Consider the following 20,239-nt stretch of genomic DNA (forward strand, 5'->3'; position numbering starts at 1 on the left):
AAAAGATCACATAATAAAGTCAGTTACAAATTTCTCTGGATGCTTTGCTTCTGAAATTATGTAAGCTCTGTTTTTCGTGGTGATCGAGCAACAACACTTGGGGAAACAGCCCCAAAATGCCATTAATTCTTACAAACATGGTGCACACACACTCTTTTCTTTTTCCACGAATACGCAAAGCTTGCGTATCTTTTCATTGATACAACACATGCACAAACGCAAAATGGCGTGCGCACACACTCTCACCATAACAAGAAACGCACCAAAATGAATGAGCACTATACCAGACTAGACTAGAGAAGCACAGCGGCAATGAAAGGTGGCGCGTCTTCCATTCCACCAGAAAATACTAACCATCGCAGCAATTTAAGTCAGTCACCAGGCAACAGACTTCAGACACACCTCTAGCTGCAGGCTACGCTTGTGCTAGCCTGCCCAATGTGTCTGCTTCTTCTTGCTTAATTAGTAGTAGCATGAATCCAGCAAGCATATCACATCTGCACATGCATAGCTGTTACTTCCTGGCAGTGGCAGTGGCAGCGTTCACTGATAAGAAGATGTAGCCAGTGCACTTTATTACCTCGCATCGCATCAGTACTTTCTAAATCATGATCACGTGAACTAATGATGAGGAATGGTTTCAAGTTTGAACAGATGAAGAAATACTTTTGATGATATGCCAGCCAGGAGGTTTACCCCAAGTACAGCAAGATGAGGTCCATGGCACTCAGATAGATCCGGGGTTGGTTTTATACCCATTACAACCAGTGAAAGGTAATCTTCTGAACTTTAATGCAAAAGTAAAGCAAGTGAACAAGGAGACAGTAATAAAGGTAATAATAATTCAAATAGCGACCCAACTACAGTCTTCAGAGCCGTTTTCTTGGATGTGCGACCAAGGGTGGTGGAGTGTCGTAAGTCGGGGTGGAGCTTGCATGCCGCCAATCCACTGCTGGGCGTCGGTTTCTTTCAGTTAAAATCATGAGAAGTGTCGATTTCTTCAGTTAACAAGATGACAAGTGTTGATTTCTTCAGTTAACAACATGACAGCTGTCGATTTCTTCAGTTAACAACATCATAACAAATGTCGATTTCTTCAGAAGATGATGCAGTCTGGTTCCTGACAAGGAGGGAGATGTGTAAGTAATATAATTGGCATCGTTCTGCCACCAGGGTCACAATATTTTGTACTGAATGACCAAAATACTAACCATTGCACACACGTTATGAACATGAAAAAGGCCTCACACCGTACATGCTCATCACAGCAATTTAATTCTGAGCAAACATCACAAGCCGACAGGCTATATGTGCGTCTGCCAGCCTAGGCAGTGTTTCTGCTTCTTCCTTAGCTTGGCTTCAGATCTTCCGCGGACTGGTTGCAACTCAATCCATCACCCTCCTTGACAGCGATTCTGAAATGTTTTCAAGTCGGTTAACCTGACAAGAACATGTTAGCTAGCTTGCCGAGTTGCAGTCCACTGGGGCCTATTTACCTCGCATGAATGAACGCTCTCCGGTGTTTTATGTACACCTGTTGCTGAGGTCGCCGAGCAGATGTATAGAAGTCCTTGCATGCTGTTCTTGGCGGGAACCGTGAGTACCACATTGCGTTTGCCGTTTGGTGCCCTGAACTTTTCAATGGGATCTATCACACCTGCAAAATTTGACCAGCCATTCCATTAGCTTGTTACACATGATGCCCCTCTACTCACAGTAAACATGCACAATCTCCTCCTTACCTTTGCAGTGCCAGTTTTGGCCTTTGGGTAATAAAAGGCTTTCAGCTGCAACTTCATGTATTTGGGGCTCGACGAAATGATAATCTTGGTCGTTAGTTTGTCACTATGACCTGAGCGGAGGAGTTGCTTGCTAGTTAGTACAAAAAGCATCATCTCTCAATGCGATTAAGATGAAGCATATCTGAATATTCAGGCCTGACCTTGATACTTTTCTTGGACAGTACTGCAGCCGCAGCATGGGTCACCTTCAAAAAATCTTCTTCAACAACAACTTCATCTGTGCGACTAGCGTGTACTTAAGATGGATCTGGTACACTGCATCAGAGGAAGAATAGAATGAGGGGCAAAGTATCAAGGATGTCACAAGGAACAGTTGAAAGCCAAAACTGCATCCACCGAACAGCACCATTATTGCGTGGATGTTGCAGCGGCAGAAGACTGCCTCAGTCAACCACACCTTCCCCCAATTGAATCTGTTGCTTCCGAGGAGATTGGTCTACAAAACGAAGCAGCATCGTAACTGAAACTAGCTATCAGCAGTACATGCAAGTCTGTCTGAATTAGGTTAAAGATCAATCAGAGTAAATCCCCAGCATAATCGATATCGTAATTCACTGTTGACTGATCAGAACGAATTGCATTACTCTGTATTGGATGGTGATGGGGATATAAAAAGGAGTAATCACAGGATCCGGAAGACGGAACAAAGCAGTGCTCAGAAAATGGAGGCCTTCTGAAGTCTTACAGTATCATTGATTCTGGTAGTCTGGTTGGGGAGCATAAAAAGTATACCGACGGTGTTTACTAGAGTGACGAGAGAAGATGACAAACTTAACACAGGCTATTGTTATCTTTCAAGCAACCAAAGAAAGAATCTCAGTTGAGTCTGAAACTTTGGAACCATGTATCAATCAAATTCCTATATTCTCATGGAAATAACACCGAACCATTACGCAACTACCTTCCAGCAAAGGGAGAACATACCTTTCCCAGTGATAGGCTGATAGCCCAATACTGGAACAGAGCAAGTTGCATACAACAGACAGTACTATTCTCAAACTTTGGCCGCTCCAGTGTTCAGAGCCGCTGGATGTGCGACCAAGGGTGGTGGCCTGTTGTAACTCCGAGCGAAGCTGTAAGTTGCTGTTAGATGAAGATCTGACGGTCGACGTTGAGCCCTTCCGATTTGGCGCCAATCGACTGCTGGGTGTCGATTTCTTCAGTTAACAGCATGACAAGTGTCGATTTCTTCAGTTAACAGCATGGCAAGTGTCGATTTCTTCAGTCTGGTTCCTGACAAGTAGGGAGATGTGTAAGTAAATGGCATGCTTCTGCCGGTCAGGGTTCATAATATTTTGTACTACACGGTATGAACGTGAATAAGGCCTCACTGGATGTACCTACTCATCGCAGAAATTTCTGAGTGACATGGCAAGGCTGACAGGCTTCAGATGTACCACCACCTAGCTGCAGGCTATGCTTCTGCTATCCTAGACAGTGTTTCCTCTGCGTCTTCCTTAGCGTGGCTCCGCGGAGTGGTTGCAAGTAAATTCGTCACCTCCTCGGCAGCCGGTTCTGAAATGTTTTCAAGTCGGTTAAATTGATAAGAACATGTACTCCCTCCGTTCCAAAATAGATGATCCAACTTTGTACTAAAGTTAGTACAAAGTTGGATCATCTATTTTGGAACGGAGGGAGTAGCTATCTTGCAGAGTTGCACTTCAGTGGAGCCTATTTACCTCGATCGCATGAATGAACATCCGCAGTTCCTTGCGTGCCGTTCTTGGCAGGAGCCATGAGTAGGGGTGTTCCTTTCGGTGCCCCGAACTGTTCTTTGAGCGGCATCTATACCTTCTCCATTGCAGTCACACCTGCAAACATCGACCAGTGATTCCATTAGCTGGTTATACATAATGTCCCTCTTACTCAGAGTAGACAGGCATCCATAATCTCCTTCTTACCTTTGCAATACCAGTTTGAGGTCTGTTGGCTGCATCTTCCTGGAGCAATGAAGCACATTTCTGACTGAAATAGATAAAAGACCATGAAAAGAAGCTTAAATTTGCATAGTAAAAGAGAGTTGTTTTGGTTAGAGTGTGATACAAGAGAGCAAAGAGTTCTTTGCAGAATTAGAGAAAATACTTTAGAGGGGGAGTCCATCTGAAGACCAACTAGGGACCAATTCGAAGCTGCAGTTGCCCATGTTGTATCACTTCAAATGCATAAATGATTCCCGAGACCGCACTGCAACTTTCACCAAGATAATAGATTGATAAGATCTGCAAATCATACTGTGTTGGCTTCGATCTTTCAGTAGTAAGCTCGATTAGTTCTACTAAAATAACTATAGTGATTACTTATGACGGGGCTTAGTTTGCAGAAGTGTTCTTTTTTTCCTTTTCAGAATAACATAATGGGAATAAGGTCCTGATAAACGGGGCTTGAACTGGCTGGATGATTTTGGCCTCTCAAGAGCAGGTTTGTAGCCTATTTTGGTGCCTTAAGATGAAATGGATTCTATCAGCAGTACTACATTTTTTTACAGTGAGCAGTACTAAACGTTCAGAACACACTGCTGATGTTGAGCAATTGAAGGATTTCGAGATATAACTCCAGCTCACTTATAATAGCTAGTTAGAGCTGAAAAACAGAGTGTTCATGTAGGAAATAATAAGCATGCACCATTGCGTTGTACATTCTACTACCTCCGTCATGGTGCTACAAATTTAAGTCTCAGACAATTCAAAACTGCAAGTTCAAAGAGTAGACAGAGACAAATTATGGTCAATTCATAAACTTACTGTGCAGCTCTGCCAGTCTGTTGGTGATGAGTAGTGCTTCGAAAGGGGAGATCTTCTGAACTCATAGAAGTAAGAAGACAATGTCCTGGGCTGGGGGACAAAGCATTCTTTTGAGATGAATACATCCATTTTTCATGACTGTTTACTATACTGACTTAGTGAGGAAAGAAAATTAAAAATTAATAAAGGTAATTTACATATTAATTTTATACCGAGGCGCGATAGAACAACATAGTAAACTAGTGTTAATCATGAATATGTTGCGATCATGCATCTTTGTGCCTTAATGGGGTTTTGCAATTTCAAAATTGTAAATGCCGTGCAATGCATTACCTCCACTGTAACACTTGCACAAATTCACCTCCAAACTGCTACTACTCCCCATGATCTGAATTGGCTTCACACGTGCACTGCTATGGTATACAGGCTATTCTTGCGAAGATCCTATATGCCAATAAATATCATTAAACAACAACAGTTGTACCGAATACGAGAATACGAGGTATCAGTAGAATGTCAACTGAATTGAAAAACTTCAAACCTTATCAGTAGCAAAACACTGACAACTCATGGTTTCCCATAATTATGCCAAGATGATCCTTTAATCCCTAAAACTGAACATTTTCCAGGTACACCTTCAGTCTTGATGAGTTTTTGGACAAAATGTAAACGCCTGAACAACAAGCCAACAGAAATTAGAAATGCAAGAACACCCTGTACCGATCGCAACATAGCAGTATATGGAAAAAAATATGTCACCTTAATATCAGTAGACTGACCCGAAGTCTCATTTATTCCATACTGATGTCGTACTGCTATCTTGATCGTGACACTCAAAATAGGAAAGTAGACTGACACATCTTAATGAAGGGATGACAATAACCCAAATTAAGTGCAAATAGGAAGAAACCCGTTACATTGAAAAAACACCTGCACAAAGAACCAAACAAATGTTTATCACAGGTTTCTAGGAAGAAAAGAAGAGAGACTTCAGAAGGCATTGGCTGATATTGATGTTGGTTTTTTCATTTGTTGAAAGACCAAATCTTAAATACTTTCACTCCCATTGGGAAGAAAATGGAAATCTAACATAACAGGAGCATAAGTGGATATTTTTTTTTGCAGCGAGTATAAGTGGAAGTGGATATAATTGATATGATACAGCATGAGTAAAGTTCCAATTTAGATGTGCTTACCAGATTTATGTACAGGAAGGAAGACAGCGGCCACAAGACCCTCATGTCACTGCATGAGGCAAGAGTGTCGTATGGAAAGAGCAGAACACTACAAGGCTAGAAGAATATACATGGAAACTCCAAGGCACGGCCCTGCACAGTGGATGGGAACAAACAAAGTGTTTTAAGCATGATTGCAGGAAAAGCGCAAAGTGGAATTTTGTGTTACCTTGGATCAGTGTATTATGAGTTCTGGGATGGTTCCCTCTAACCCCCTGCAGTGCCGTTTTAGCTCCTCGTTGCACCCGTATATAATAACTAGCTTTTGAAGTGATTCAGGGAGGACATCGTTGGGCAATGACGAGAGGGTTGCAGAGTGGATCGCTAATTCCTTGAGGCTGGTAAGGTTGTGCAATCCTGCTGGGAGTTGCTGAAGATTGTGAAATTGCCAAAACTCTAGTTCCTGGAGGGAGGAGAGGAGCTGAAGGGCGTCCTCTTGCTCCTTGCTGAAGCGCTCTATCCCTTCAGACCAGTCCCCACAAAGTTTCAGCTTGGTAAGGGAGGACGAGAGGAAGCTGCAGATGGGTGCAGAAAGAAATCCTGCTGCGTCATCCGTCATGAGCTCATGCAGTGTGGATGAAACAAAATGTGTCTGCTGCTCTCCTCCTCCTTCAACGTCCTCCCAACCAGAAAAGAATTTAGGGCTGAAAGAGAGTCTTAATTCTTTGAGCTGGCCCCCGGTGCTAAGGAGAGGCTGCAAGCCCCGACATGTCAGACCCTCTCCACAATTCAACAGTTTTAATGTGACAAGAGAGGAGAGGTTTGAGAGGGGCTCCAGTGTCATCAAGCCCTTCACATCCATAAGCTCCAGGAATTGCAGGGACGAAGGAAAAATGTGATGGGAAGGCACTATTTCCAATCTGGATAAAAACCTGGGCGAAGGCGCTATGCTTAATCTCTGAAGGGTTTGCAAGGCTTGGAGCCCTCCTCTTCCAGGAACAAGAGTTGGTGGCTCCACCAGGACTAGGTCTGGGCAGTCATCGAACTCAAACTCCAGTAGTGAGTCACAGAGATGAGCTGGGAAGAACAACACCCCATCATCCTCTTCCTCTGCTGCCGCTGTTATTTCACCTCGCGCCCATCTCTGATGCTTCTGATGCTGTTTGTTGCACACCCACCCCCACTACCAGCTTTTTTATGTTTTCACAATCACTTATTTTCAATTTGGAGAGCCCCGGGAGGTGGGGGAGTAGCTCGGTCAAATCCTTGCCAATAATACCATTTATGTTGTAGATCTCGATATGCTCAATAGGAAGCTGCCATTCCACATCACCCTGACCTACTAGTGGTCCAACCAGACCATCTGAAAGGTGTACAATCAATGTCTTCAGCGATTTTAGCTTCAGAAGGTGCTTCAACTCCAGCGGTGGGCACCTCAGCAGTGTCAGCTTCTCAAGACATGTTTCTTTATCGAAAACTAACAATTGGTCTAAGCTATGCAGATCACCCCGTCCAACGATTTCCAATTCTGCTCTACCAGATGATTTTGAGTACACAAACTCCTGTAGTAACTTTACATTTTTTATCGTGGCACGACGCAGACTGTTAATCCAGGAGATGGGAATCACCCATGAGAATTCTGGACAGCCTTGTATCTCAAGCTCTTGTAGTTTGGGGAACCAATCTGGGGAAACAATGTGGTTTGAGAAAGGGAACCTCAAGAGCTTCGGCCAATCTCTAATAATTAGCACTTGCAAAAGAGGGAACATATGAGCATCCTGTAGTGAGTCGGAGAGATAAGCTGGAAAGAGCAGTGTCCCATCATCATCTTCCCCTTCTGCTGCTGTTACTTCATCTTCCTCCATCTCCATTGGTTGCTGATACCGCCGCGAAAACATCATTTCCCTTCTTCGATAACGAATTATTTCCAGTTTGGAGAGCATTGGGAGGTGGGGGAGGAGCTCCGTCAATTCCTTTCCACTAATACCTTTTAACCACTCGATCCTCATATACTCAACAGGGAGATGGCATTTCCCATTACTCTGACCTCTTAGTGGTCCAACCAGACTAACTGAACATTTTACAATCAATTTCTTCAACGAGCTTAACATCATAAGGTGCTTTAACTCTAGAGGTGGGCACCCCTGGAGTGTCAGTTTCTCAAGACTTGTTTTTTCATCGAAAACTAACACTTGGTCTAAGCTATGCAGATCACCCTTTCCAATAATTTCCAATTCTGCTCCATCAGATGATTTTGTGTACTCAAATTTTTCTAGTAGCTTGACACCTTTGATCGTGACACGACGCAGACTTTCAATCCGGGATATTGGAATCACGAATGAGAATTCTGGACAGTACCGTATCTCAAGCTCTTGTAGTTTGGGAAACCAATCTAGGTAAAGAATGTTGTTTGAAACCGGAAACTCGATTTTCGGGCAGTTTTTGATAATCAGCACTTGCAAAGCAGGAAAGATATGAGCATCCCTTGGCAACACGTCTCCACCTAGGGAAGACTCTGGTTTACTTGTGTAAAGCCATTTTTCAAAACTTGCTAGGCCAATGAGTTCAAGCTTTATTAGCATGAAAAAGCTTTTCCCTATAATAAGCTCCTTCAGTCTTGCCATATCCTTCAACCTTAGTTCACGAAGATCCCACACATCACCCAGCCATGTTGGACAAGAAGGGCCTCCATGCCCTCTAATGCACAGTACTTGAAGATTTCCATGTGGTTTAAGGCTCTCAAGAACCACTGCTTCCACACCAGGCTCAATGCTAGATTGCTCACTATCCCAGTCCAATTTTAACCTCCTCAAGCACTTTTTCTCAACCAGCTTTGCTTGAGCTGCCTCCTCTTTTGTATGTATTTTCTCAAGGTTGTAGATGCCAAGCTCCCATAGCTTGGTCAAATGCTCAAGCTGCTTTGGTTCAAATCCTTCATTCTTTTTATTGACACGAAATACCATTAACTTTTCTAAGAGTTTAAGTTTTCCCACATTATAAATATCAAACTGAAGCCCATCATCCCTTGGGGGATAATAGTGGCACAATTTTGCAAGGTTGCACATGTCTTCGGGGAAATCACCACTGCCACCCCACCTCTCAAGATCTAGAACCCTTAAATGATAAAATTTAGAGATGTTAGGTGGTAACTGCATCTGTCTCATCCGTGTTCCTAGACATAGGCATCGTAGGTGGACAAGTCTTGAAAAGGTATGTAACACAGACTCCATGGGGCACATCAGGTGGGGAAAATAAAGAACACGAAGAGCATTTGCTTCCCCAAAAAAATCACCATGTATCTTGGCAAAACCTTCATCCATTTCCCCAAATAACATCAGTGTTTGCAAATGTTCAACCTTCACTGTTGTCTTCAGTTTTTCCAATTTAGTCTTTAATTTTTCACCAGACACTGCATCATATTTATCCAAGTCCTCTGTGCTAATAGACAAGTGTCGGGTTGTTGGCTAAATTTTTACTGATCCAACATCAGGGAAACGTAAACTAAGGCAATCATGAGATGCAACCTTCAATGCCAAATCATGCAGCAGGTCATGCATAACATAACACCGATCACCATCAACTTGCTCTTCTCTGAAAAATCCATGGATGACTAACTCCTGTAAATTTCTGAAACCTATGTCTTCAAGTGTTTGATTTTGACCATCAAGTATCAAAATATCTAGTCCAATCCACAGGCTGATGAGCTCACGGCTTCTGAAAGGGTAATCTTCAGGAAACAATGCAGAATAGGAAAAACATTGTTGCAGGTGGAAAGGGAGAAAGTCATAGCTAAGCTCCAAAGCAGGCATAATCCAATTGCCATTGGTCTGCTTCACCCATTCTTTACTTTCTAGGACCCTTTTCCAATGAGCCAAACAAGGGTCTGTCCTCAGTAATCTACCAACGGTCTTTGCTGCAAGAGGGGAGCACCTTAGTTTTTCTGTTATCTTATCTCCAGTCTCACGCAAATGAAGTTTTTCACTGGGATATTGCTCTGCATCAAAGACATAAACAAGGAATAACTTCCTAAACTCTTCAGGTTCTAAACCACTCAGTTCTTTTGGCTCTACAGTTTTCTTAACTTGATCTGCTATCTCTTTCTGCCGAGTTGTGACTAGAACCATGGAGCCCTTTTCTTGTGACTTGCCGAGTATCAATAATAGTTTTTCCCAGTCATCCACATTAGTAAACTGCCATATATCATCCAATACAAGTATGAACCTCTTGGATTTCAATCTGTGTTCAATCAGCTCTTCTGGTCTCATACACCCATTTTCACCTTCAGCCGCAAGGGTATATTCTTTAATCTGTTCTAGCACCTTACCCAGGTTGAAATTAAACGACACACATATCCAAATCCTGACCGGAAAATGATTCCGCACTTGCTGGTTGTTATATATGTGTTGTATCAGAGTTGTCTTCCCAATTCCCCCCGGACCAATAACTGGAAGCACAGTTAGAGCCTTGTCACTGTATTGCCCCTCCGTGATATCATCTATGATACTCTTCATGACATGGTCCCTCCCATACATTTTTGGCTCTGCACTCAGAGGTGTGGTGGTGGGACGGCTCTGGGCAATGTGAAGAACACTTCTACGGTCATAACGTTGCAAAATCTTGTCAACCTCATTACGCACAGGCTGCAGTTTCTCTACAATGGCAGTCATCCTTTGAGAGAAATCAGGCCTATTAAACTCTGGTATTGGTGTTTCTGGTGCATTGTCACGATCTTCATTACCATGAACATGTGGATGCGGGGAGACCTCCTGATCAGCCTGATTGGCGTTTGGCGCAGAGGAGGAATCGCCGCGTGTTATGTGCCTAGCATGCTGCCAAGCGCAACAGCTGACATGTTGTCTTGCATCTTCTTGTTGGGGATGGCGAGCATTGGCACCAAAGCAGGACCCGGTGAAAGATGCCAGCCGTTTGCTAATAGATTTGCGAGTGTGGCGAACATCACGGGCAAGGTGCTGGACACCACCCTCGCCGTGCTCGTCGGCAGCCTCATATGTGCCGCGGAGCTTGTCCTGGATGCGGAAGTAGTCCAGCTCGTCCAGCAAGTCTTGAGCATTGTGCGCCGAGTCCCGCATCATCTGCAACAGCTCCTCCATGGCTGGACCGCTGATCTCCTTGCAGGCAGCATTTTCGAGCGTGGCCTTGACGAGCAGCAGTTCCATCCTGAGGGCCTCAACGTTGGGACCAAACATCCTGGTGCCCTCCCAAGCCTCCTGGAAGATATCCGTGACGGTGGCTAGCGCCTTGCTCACCACCCATTGCACCACGCCGAGGGCAGCGTCGGCCATCCTCGGGCCAGAAGCAGAGATGGACGACCTGCGGCGCCTGCATCCAAGAATCAAAAGGAATTTGTTGGTAAATATAGGCTGCTGGTAGCTGTAAACTAGTACGTACGTTGTCGCAAGCACGCCGGTGATGGGATGCTGCCTGTCTGCCTTCCTGCCGGTGACAGATGCCGCTGCCGCTGCCTAGCACCTAGTTGCTTCAAATTGGGGGTTGGGTCGCAGCACAGCAGGCCTGTTGGGAATTTTCAATCACAAAAGAAATATAATTAAGGCATCAGGCTAGAATTTTCAATCACAAGGGGAAACAGAATTTCCAATCATGAGAGAGAGAGAGAGAGAGAGAACAGAAACAGAACTCTGACCTGCTGCTGTGCGTCGGTGGCACGGTGCGTCGGAGGTCTGGCGGTGATGGATGCTGCCTTCCTGCCGGTGACGGATGCCGTCGCCGGTGACGCGTACCTAGCTGCTGCAAATGGGGGTTGGGTGAGTCACACCGAGCAAGGGGAGGTACAGGAATGGAGGCACTGAAACAGAGCGCGCGTGCACACACACACACAGAGGCTACTGACCTGCTGCTGTCCGGCGGCGGGCGGTAGGGTGCGGCTGGTTCAGATCCGGGTGGGAGCCGCCATCGCCATGGTGAGAGGGCAAGATGACCGGAGTTGCGTCGACCAGGAGGAGGCGAAGTGAGCTGCGTTGCCGGACGGCGAGGCGGAGGTGAAGGACAGCAGCGGTGGGCAGTGGAGAGCAGGGGAGCGCCGGCCGTGGAGCCAGCTTGAGAGAGTGAACGAACGAGACTGAGTGAGAGTAGTACCACCTCTAGATCTAGATCTGGTAATAATTGAGAGGTTCGATCTGGATCACGAGGACTACAGTACAAGTATTTTTCCTTGACTTCACCTATCCCAAGTCTCTCTCAAACTAAACTTAGAGCATCTGCCCCACACCCAACAGGCCTCCTCAGAGCGATTTTTTTCACACCGGTGCCGAACAAAAACCCTAGTCGCGCCATCAAGACGCCAAAATCCGCCGGTTTGGCCCGTTTTTGAGCCTCGCGATCCCAGGCCGAACCCAGCAGATTTCTCACAAAGTCTCTATTGCGTTTGTCCAGAGCGCCTAAACTCTAGCTTAACTTGTCATATTTTTGTTTTGCCAAACAATGCTTTGTTTATTTATCCGAATTTTCAGACAAACACTCCCAAGCCCTGCATAGTACTCCCTCCGTTCTTAAATATTTGTCTTTCTAGACATTTAAATGGACTATAATATACAAATGTATGTAGACGCATTTTAAAATGTAGATTCACTCATTTTACTTCGTATGTAGCCACTTGTTGAAATCTCTACAAAGACAAATATTTAGGAAGGAGGGAGTACAATACGTTCGCATGGCAGTGCCAAATTATCCGATGAGAAAAGATCCCGACAACGAAAAGTCTCATAGTGGATTCCCGCAATTGCGCAGAAGGCGCGCAGCGTTGGTAGACCACCCGCGACTGACTCCTCTACAAGTTTCAATCAGTGAACCAAACAAAATGATAGCACTACCCCTACAAGTGTCAATCAGTGAACACTGTTTTTTTTTTTTGCAGTGAACAGCTACCGCCGAGCTGTGAATGCTACAGTGGTAACGAACACAAAATATTTGTTTTGAACCAGAGGCAAAAGTTTTTTCTTTTTATTGATTAAGAGGAGATAGTTCCCCATTAATTAAGAAGAATATAGTGACCGGCCATCCTTTACCAAAACAAAGTGTGTTAATTTATTCAACCAGAGGCAAGAATATTTACTTTAGTCAAATTTGGAAACAAAAATCCTGTAGCGCATCAGCCTCGCAGTGCCAAAAATATCCGACGGGAAAAGTGATCCTACGGTTAAACAATAAGACTTCTTCCAATGTAAAGGTGCTTAGAGCAACTCTTAAATAATGCAATAGAGTACATAAGAGTACAAATACAAATGCAAAGGTGCTTAGAGCAACTCTTAAATAATGCAATAGAGTACATAGGAGTACAAATAGAAATGCAAAGGTGCTTAGAGCAACTCTTAAATAATGCAATAGAGTACATAGGAGTACAAATACAAATGCAAAGGTGCTTAGAGCAACTCTTAAATAATGCAACAGAGTACATAGGAGTACAAATAGAAATGCAAAGGTGCTTAGAGCAACTCTAACAGACCCTGCAAAAGGCCCCGACCCGCAAAATAACCGCCAAAATGCGGGTCGGCGTGGTAAATCCCGCCCGCACAGACCCCGCAAACGTGGCCGGTGTCGTGGTACTAAGTCTGATAGTAAGAGTAGGGGGTATGTAAGAGGAGGCAAGGCCCTAGCTACGATGAAATTGTACATACGAGTTTACGAGTTCAGACCCCTCTCAGAGGAGGTAAAAGCCCTACGAGTCGGTGCCCTGAGGCGGTCGACTGGAATATGGGTGTGTGTTACAAGGGGTGCGAATCCTTGTTCCAGAGGATGGGTGTGGCTTATATAGAGTGTGCCAGGGTCCCTTGGTCTTTTGGCCTACAGATTATATCCCATTTAGCGAGTCTGTATTTTCGTTTTAACTCATCGCTTTGTCAGAAGAAGCGCGATCGATAGAAGTCCAGTCTTTTCCCAACTCCAACTGGTATCTTAAAAGGGACAAGAGAAACATTGGCATACTCGTGAGTACCGAATTAATGAGAATTAGTCGGCCTCCATATGACATAAGCTTGCCCTTCCAGCACCATAGTTTTTTTTCAAATTGATCCTCAATGCACTTCCATTCTTTGTTGGAAAGCTTGCGATGATGAATTGGTATACCAAATACATAAAGGGCAATGGACCTAATTCACACCCGAACAATTGTTTGTAAGCTTCTTGTTCGTCTTTAGCTCTTCCAAAGCAGAACAATTCACTTTTATGGAAGTTAATCTTTAACCCCGACAACTGTTCGAAAAGGCATAACACAAGCTTCATGTTCCTTGCTTTTGTCAAATCATGCTCCATAAAGATGATAGTATCATCAGCGTACTGTAAGATGGACACTCCTCCGTCCACTAGATGCGGGACGAGCCCGCCTATCGGGCCATTATTCTTAGCTCTTCCTATTAGGATCGTCAACATGTCTACCACTATATATGTTGAATAGAATAGGTGACATCGGGTCTCCTTGCTTTCGTGGTTCTAAGTCTGACAGTAGAGTGGGGGGTAGGTATGGAGAGGCAAGGTCCTAGCTATGGAGAGGTTGTAAACACAAGAGATGTACGAGTTCAGGCCCTTCTCGGAGGAAGTAAAAGCCCTACGTCTCGGAGCCCGGAGGCGGTCGAGTGGATTATGTGTATATGAGTTACAGGGGTGCGAACCCTTCTGCCTGTGGAGGGGGGTGGCTTATATAGAGTGCGCCAGGACCCCAGCCAACCCGCGTAATGAAGGGTTTAAGGTACATTAAGTCTGGGGCGTTACTGGTAACGCCCCACATAAAGTGTCTTAACTATCATAAAGTCTACTTAATTACAGACCGTTGCAGTGCAGAGTGCTTCTTGACCTTCTGGTGGTCGATGAGTCTTCATGGTCGAGTCCTTCAAGTCAGTCGAGTGGGTTCCTCGTAGGTCGACTGGAAGGTGATCTCTTCTAAGGGTGTCCTTGGGCAGGGTACTTAGATCAGGTCTATGACCCTACCCTAGGTACATGACTCCATCATTAGCCCCCGAATGGATTGAGGCTTGAGTGAGGAAGGAGTTGATGTTGTTTCCGATTGGTCTTTGCATACTGGTCGTGCGTTGTTTTGAACCAAGAATCTCTTTGTTGATAGTGAGCAACTTTTCTTCAGTCGACTCGATCCATTCTTTTCTTTCGTCGAGTGATCTTTTGGACTTTGCCGATTTCCGAGCGACGGATCGCAGGAAATCCCACGTCTGACAGACCGATCTGCCGTTCGCGGATTCTGCGGGATACGAAATTTGGGGAAGCGCGCGAAGAGGGGCGGACCGCGGCGCTCGGATGGGATAGGGCACAGACGCCTCGATCCTCGCGCCGCTTTTTTCGCCACGTATCGCGTCCGCGCAACTGTTTCGGGATATGATTAGATCGACCGGGCCCACCTGTCATCCACTCGGAAGGGATCTTATAAATGCGCCCGGTGAGGGTTTTTGAACAGTGCCTCAGCATTCCCTCTCTGCTCTCTTCGTCTCCGCCCAACGCGCCCGCTCTCACCTCCGCACAACTTCCCCTCGCGCGTCTCGCCGGCAGTCATGGTGAAGGAGAAGACGGCGACGCTGAAACACGCAAAGAAGGCATCGGCGTCGGAGAAGGCGAAGGGGAGATCCACCAGCCGCGGCGGGTCTTCGTCCAGATCCCGTCTACCGCACGGCTGGGTCCAGGGAGATTGGATCCAGTCGACCATCACGGAGAAAGATCTCCTCGACATGGCCAACGACGGTCTGATCCCCCACGGAGCTGCAAGGCTTCCGGGGAAAGAGTGGCAGCCCCAGCCGGAAGAGGGTGAGTGCGTGCTCCTGGCCACCCATGTCGACCGCGGATTTTCTTTGCCACCGAGTGTTTTCTTCCGTGGTTTTTTGAACTTCTTAGGAGCGCAACTTCACCCCGAATTCTATCGCCTATCTTGCTGCGTTTGTGTCCATGTGTGCGAATTTTCTAGGCTGTCGACCGCACTGGGGATTGTTCAAGCACATATTCACGTGTTGCTCTCAGACCGTGAAGAAGGCGAGCCCAGGCGACGAAAAGACCCAAGTTGTCCAGATGTGTGGTGGTCTGGGGATCCAGATGAGAAACAAGAGCACCTTCCCAACCATGTCATTTCCCGAGTCAGTCAGAGGCTGGCAGTCGACCTGGTTCTACTGCCAGAACGAGCCGACGCCGGGGCAGTCGAGTGGACTCCCTCAGTTTACCATGGCCCGAGTGAACAAACCTTCTTCATTGAAGGTGATTCCGGAGGAGAAAGCCGACGTGAAGATGCTGATGGAGCGTGTAGTTCAGTTGGTTCGAGATGGAGTGACTGGTATGGATCTCTTGGAAGTTTTCCTTAGACGGCGTATCCAGCCTCTTCAGTTCCGGAGCCATTGCATGTGGTTGTACTGCGGGACTGAAGATGAGACTCGGATCCACCCGGAAGCAGTCGACGATGCCATGGTGGAAAGGTGGGTGGCCGCGGTCACTGGAACAAGGATAACCCCCGTGGAGCTAGAAGGATTCCTCCACTCGACCGTCACAGCGTTCCAGACAAGGTATGTCTGCTCTACCCTCCACTGTATTCTTGTCATATTTAATTCTGTTTTCTCCGCAAATCGGTCGATTGATCTTTGTCTTGATGTCTATCAGGCCCTCATCGAGCTGTACTCGATGCCCAATGGAGCACAGGCTCCGACTGAAGAGGGAGAAGCGAGCGGGGGCGAGAGCCAGGAGGAGTGGGACTCGGATGCCGCTGAGGATGATGATGATGATGATGACGATGAGGAGGACAAAGAAGAGGAGGAGGAGGAGGTCGCACAACCGCGCTCGGAAAGGCGGTCGAAGCTTGTCCATGACCCTGTGACTGAACGTGGCAAGGGGGTTGCGCAGTCGACCAAGCGCCCTCGGACCACTTCTCCGGCGCTGACGGAAAAGGCGTCGAAGCAGCCCAGGGCGGCCCCGTCAAAGCCGACCAAGCTCCTGCCGAAGATGAAGGTGTCCATCCCCACCATATCAGGGTAAACATGTTGCTTAAGTCTTCTTGTTTTGTGTGAGCTTTATCTCTGGTTTACGCTTGAGTTAGTCGACTGATTCTTTGGAATCGCAGTGCTGCTACTTCTGAGACCTCAGCCAGGGCTGACGACCATGAGATGGAGGACGCAGCAACCTCAAACCCTGGTACTATACTCTTAATTCTGTTTTTAGTCGACTGACTCATGATCTCTAATTCTGATTCTTTTCTGTAGCTCCATCCAATGTTGTTATCACTCTTCCTGATGATGATGAGGATGAGGAACCGCTGAAGCACAGAAGGAGCAGGAAAGCGTCTGCCGGCAGGGTGGCCTAGGATGTGACGGCGCCCGAGACCCTGGTCGCGGAGGAGGAGAACACCACTCGACACACCGTGTCCTTCGCAGATCCACTGACGAGTGCTCTCCCTGCTTCGTCGAGTGCCGCACAGCCTTCCCTCTTCACGACGCACCACATCCCAGAGGACCAAGCTGGCGCCGGGAAGGAGGCGATACGCCAGGCGGGGATCATGATGGAGCAGGTGAAGACCATCCGGGATGCGAGCCAAGCAGCTTACGACACCAGTTCTGCTCTTCAAAGCAATGTACAGGTTAGTCGAATCGCTTGTTCTGTTAGGATATGCTATCAAAAGCTTTTCTTTCCGGAATCTATAGCGATCACCCACTGGGTGTGTCGATTGAAACTCCGTGTTAGCGGGGGCACGCTGAGTGCACCCGCTGGGTGTAGTCCCCAAGGCTAAGGTCGACTGCTGGCAGTCGACCTTAGGCTTTATAAGTTCAGTCTTTCCGTCATTTGACTATGGCGAATGGATTTCCCAAACCGGTGGGGGCACGCTGAGTGCACCCACTGGGTGTAGTCCCCGAGACTGTGGTCGACTGCTTGCAGTCAATTACAGTCTTAAAGAATACGTCTGGTTTTTTTTGGGTCGACTGGTCGACTCTGTCTTCAATAGGATTAGTGGGGGCACGCTGAGTGCACCCACTGGGTGTAGTCCCCGAGACTACGGTCGAATGCTTGTATTCGGCTGTAGTCTTAGAAACACATGATTTTTCCTTTTCCACTCGGAAGTGAATTATCTTTGACATTTTTGTCGATTGGTTCTTCGCAGAAATCCTGTGACCTTGCGGCTCGTTACACCGAGCTGGAAAACAAGCACATTCAGCTCGAACTGGATCTGAAGCTGGTTCAGGAGAATCTGACGAAGGCGAAGGAGGAGACCAAAGGTATGTTCGGTGAGACCTCGACGACTCCTTTTTCCCTTCATTTGTTTCAAAATCTGACCTTGCTATAACTTGCAGGCAAGGTGAAGGAGGCCCAGAAGAAAAAAGACCTTGAGCTAGCTGAGAAGATCAAGCTTGCTGACGAGAAGTTAGCTTCAGTCACCAAGCTCGAACAAGAAAATACCAATCTGAAAGCTGCTCTTGGGATCGCCAACAAGGAAGTCAGTCGACTGAAAACTGACAAAGCTACCCTGACCAACAAAGTCAGCCAGTTGACTAGGAAGAAAAATGATCTGGAGGCCTTCCTGAGTGGACTTGCCAAGAAGTTGTTCCTTATGCTTGAAGGTAACCCTTTACGCTCGTCAATCATTTTCAACTGTGATTTTTCCATTCGACCATTGCCTTGACTCGGTGACTGTCCTTGTAGAGTTTTGTCAAAACTTTGAAGAAGAGACTAGCCGGCTGGAACCAAACCTTGATCCCGTCAATTCTCCGGTGAACGATGAAGTTGCCATGAATGTTTTCCGACTGGAGTCCCGTGTTGCAGCTGTCGTGGACTATCTTGCAAGGCTGAAGGTCGCCACATCTCGCATCGACTCAACGCTCTGGCCCAGGGAGACACTCCAGAACGACCTAGAGTCGCTGATGGCTCGCCTGAACACGGTCCCTGGTCGAGTGCAGGAGTGGAAAAAGTCCTCGGCTCAGTGCGGTGCAGATGTTGCTCTGTGTCTGGCCCGAGTCCACTGCAAAGATGCGCGAGAAGACAAGCTGGCGGCTCTCCGGGTGGCCAACACCAAGAAACACAACTTCAGGTCCTTCATGGAAACCTTCATTGCTGCTGCCACTCGGATCGCAGATGGAATTGATCTTGATGAGTTCGTTGCTCCTTCCAGCCCTCCACAGGAGGGGTAAAAAACTTCTTTTAAGCTCGACACTTTAAATTTGCCTCGGTATGCCGAGTGAATTTGTAACCGATAAACCTTAACAGGCTTAGCGCCTGAGCACTTTCGGTTCCTTTAGGTATCGATCTGAACTTGGATTTGATGTTTGAATATGATTGCTTTTGGCTCGAAATGTCTTTTGCAGGTTCAAAGCAAGACGCTCACTGCAGTCGACTTGTTCCTTAATTCACTTAGGCGAGCGCTGGGCTGCAGCTAAGCCCCCGAGTGAGAGGTTTGCTCTTCACTCGGCAGGATTTTTGTAACTTAGGCGAGCACTGGGCTGCAGCTAAGCCCCCGAGTGAGAGGTTTGCTCTTCACTCGGTAGGATTTTTATATCTTAGGCGAGCGCTGGGCTGCAGCTAAGCCCCCGAGTGTGAGGTTTGCTCTACACTCGGCAGGATTTTTATAACTTAGGCGAGCACTGGGCTGCAGCTAAGCCTCCGAGTGAGAGGTTTGCTCTTCACTCGGTAGGATTTTTATACCTTAGGCGAGCACTGGGCTGCAGCTAAGCCCCCGAGTGAGAGGTTTGCTCTTCACTCGGTAGGATTTTCGCGTTGTACTTGTGACGAAGCTCAGAGGAGAGGGTCGTAGTCGACCTGCACCTCGTCCTCCTTACAACCGCACGTTGTACTTATGGCGTAGCTCAGAGAAGAGGGTCGCAATCGACCTGCACATTCGTCCTCCTTGCGAGCGCACATTGTACTTATGGCGTAGCTCAGAGGAGAGGGTCGCAGTCGACCTGCACCTCGTCCCCCTTGCGAGCGCACATTGTGCTTAGGCGAGTGTTTAAACTGCAGCTAAGCCCCCGAGTGGAAGTCTGGCTTACCACTCGGTAGGATTTCTATAACTTAGGCGAGCGCTGGGCTGCAGCTAAGCCCCCGAGTGGAAGTCTGGCTTACCACTCGGTAGGATTTCTATAACTTAGGCGAGCGCTGGGCTGCAGCTAAGCCCCCGAGTGGAAGTCTAGCTTACCACTCAGTAGGATTTTTATGACTTAGGCGAGTACTTGGACTGCAGCTAAGCCTACGAGTGGAAGTCTGGCTTACCACTCGGTAGGATTTTGTTTAAACTTAGGCGAAACGGATTCGCAGCTAAGCCTCCGAGTGGGAGTCTGGCTCACCACTCGGTAAGGATTTTTTTTACAAACTTAGGCGAAATGGATTCGCGGCCAAGTCACCCACTGAGGGGAAATTTTATTGGACAAATAAAAAGTGATAAAAATTATGGAGAAATTATGACACTATTATTTTGTAATCCATGAACTACAGAAGTACTTATTACAACTCATCCGAGTGAAAACTTTAAGTGTAAAATGGGCGGAGTAGTTCCGCGTTCCAGGCTCGGGGCTCGTCGATATTGTGT

At 46.8% G+C, this 20,239-nt stretch overlaps 1 pseudogene; it reads right to left on the reverse strand.

Moving 5' to 3' along the window:
• Window positions 1–627: 627 nt before the first annotated feature.
• LOC119362105 lies at window positions 628–11,827 on the reverse strand (annotated as a pseudogene).
• Between the last annotated feature and the right edge of the window lie 8,412 nt (window positions 11,828–20,239).

The sequence above is a fragment of the Triticum dicoccoides genome, chromosome 2B (assembly GCF_002162155.2).
Source record: "Triticum dicoccoides isolate Atlit2015 ecotype Zavitan chromosome 2B, WEW_v2.0, whole genome shotgun sequence".
NCBI lineage: Eukaryota > Viridiplantae > Streptophyta > Magnoliopsida > Poales > Poaceae > Triticum > Triticum dicoccoides.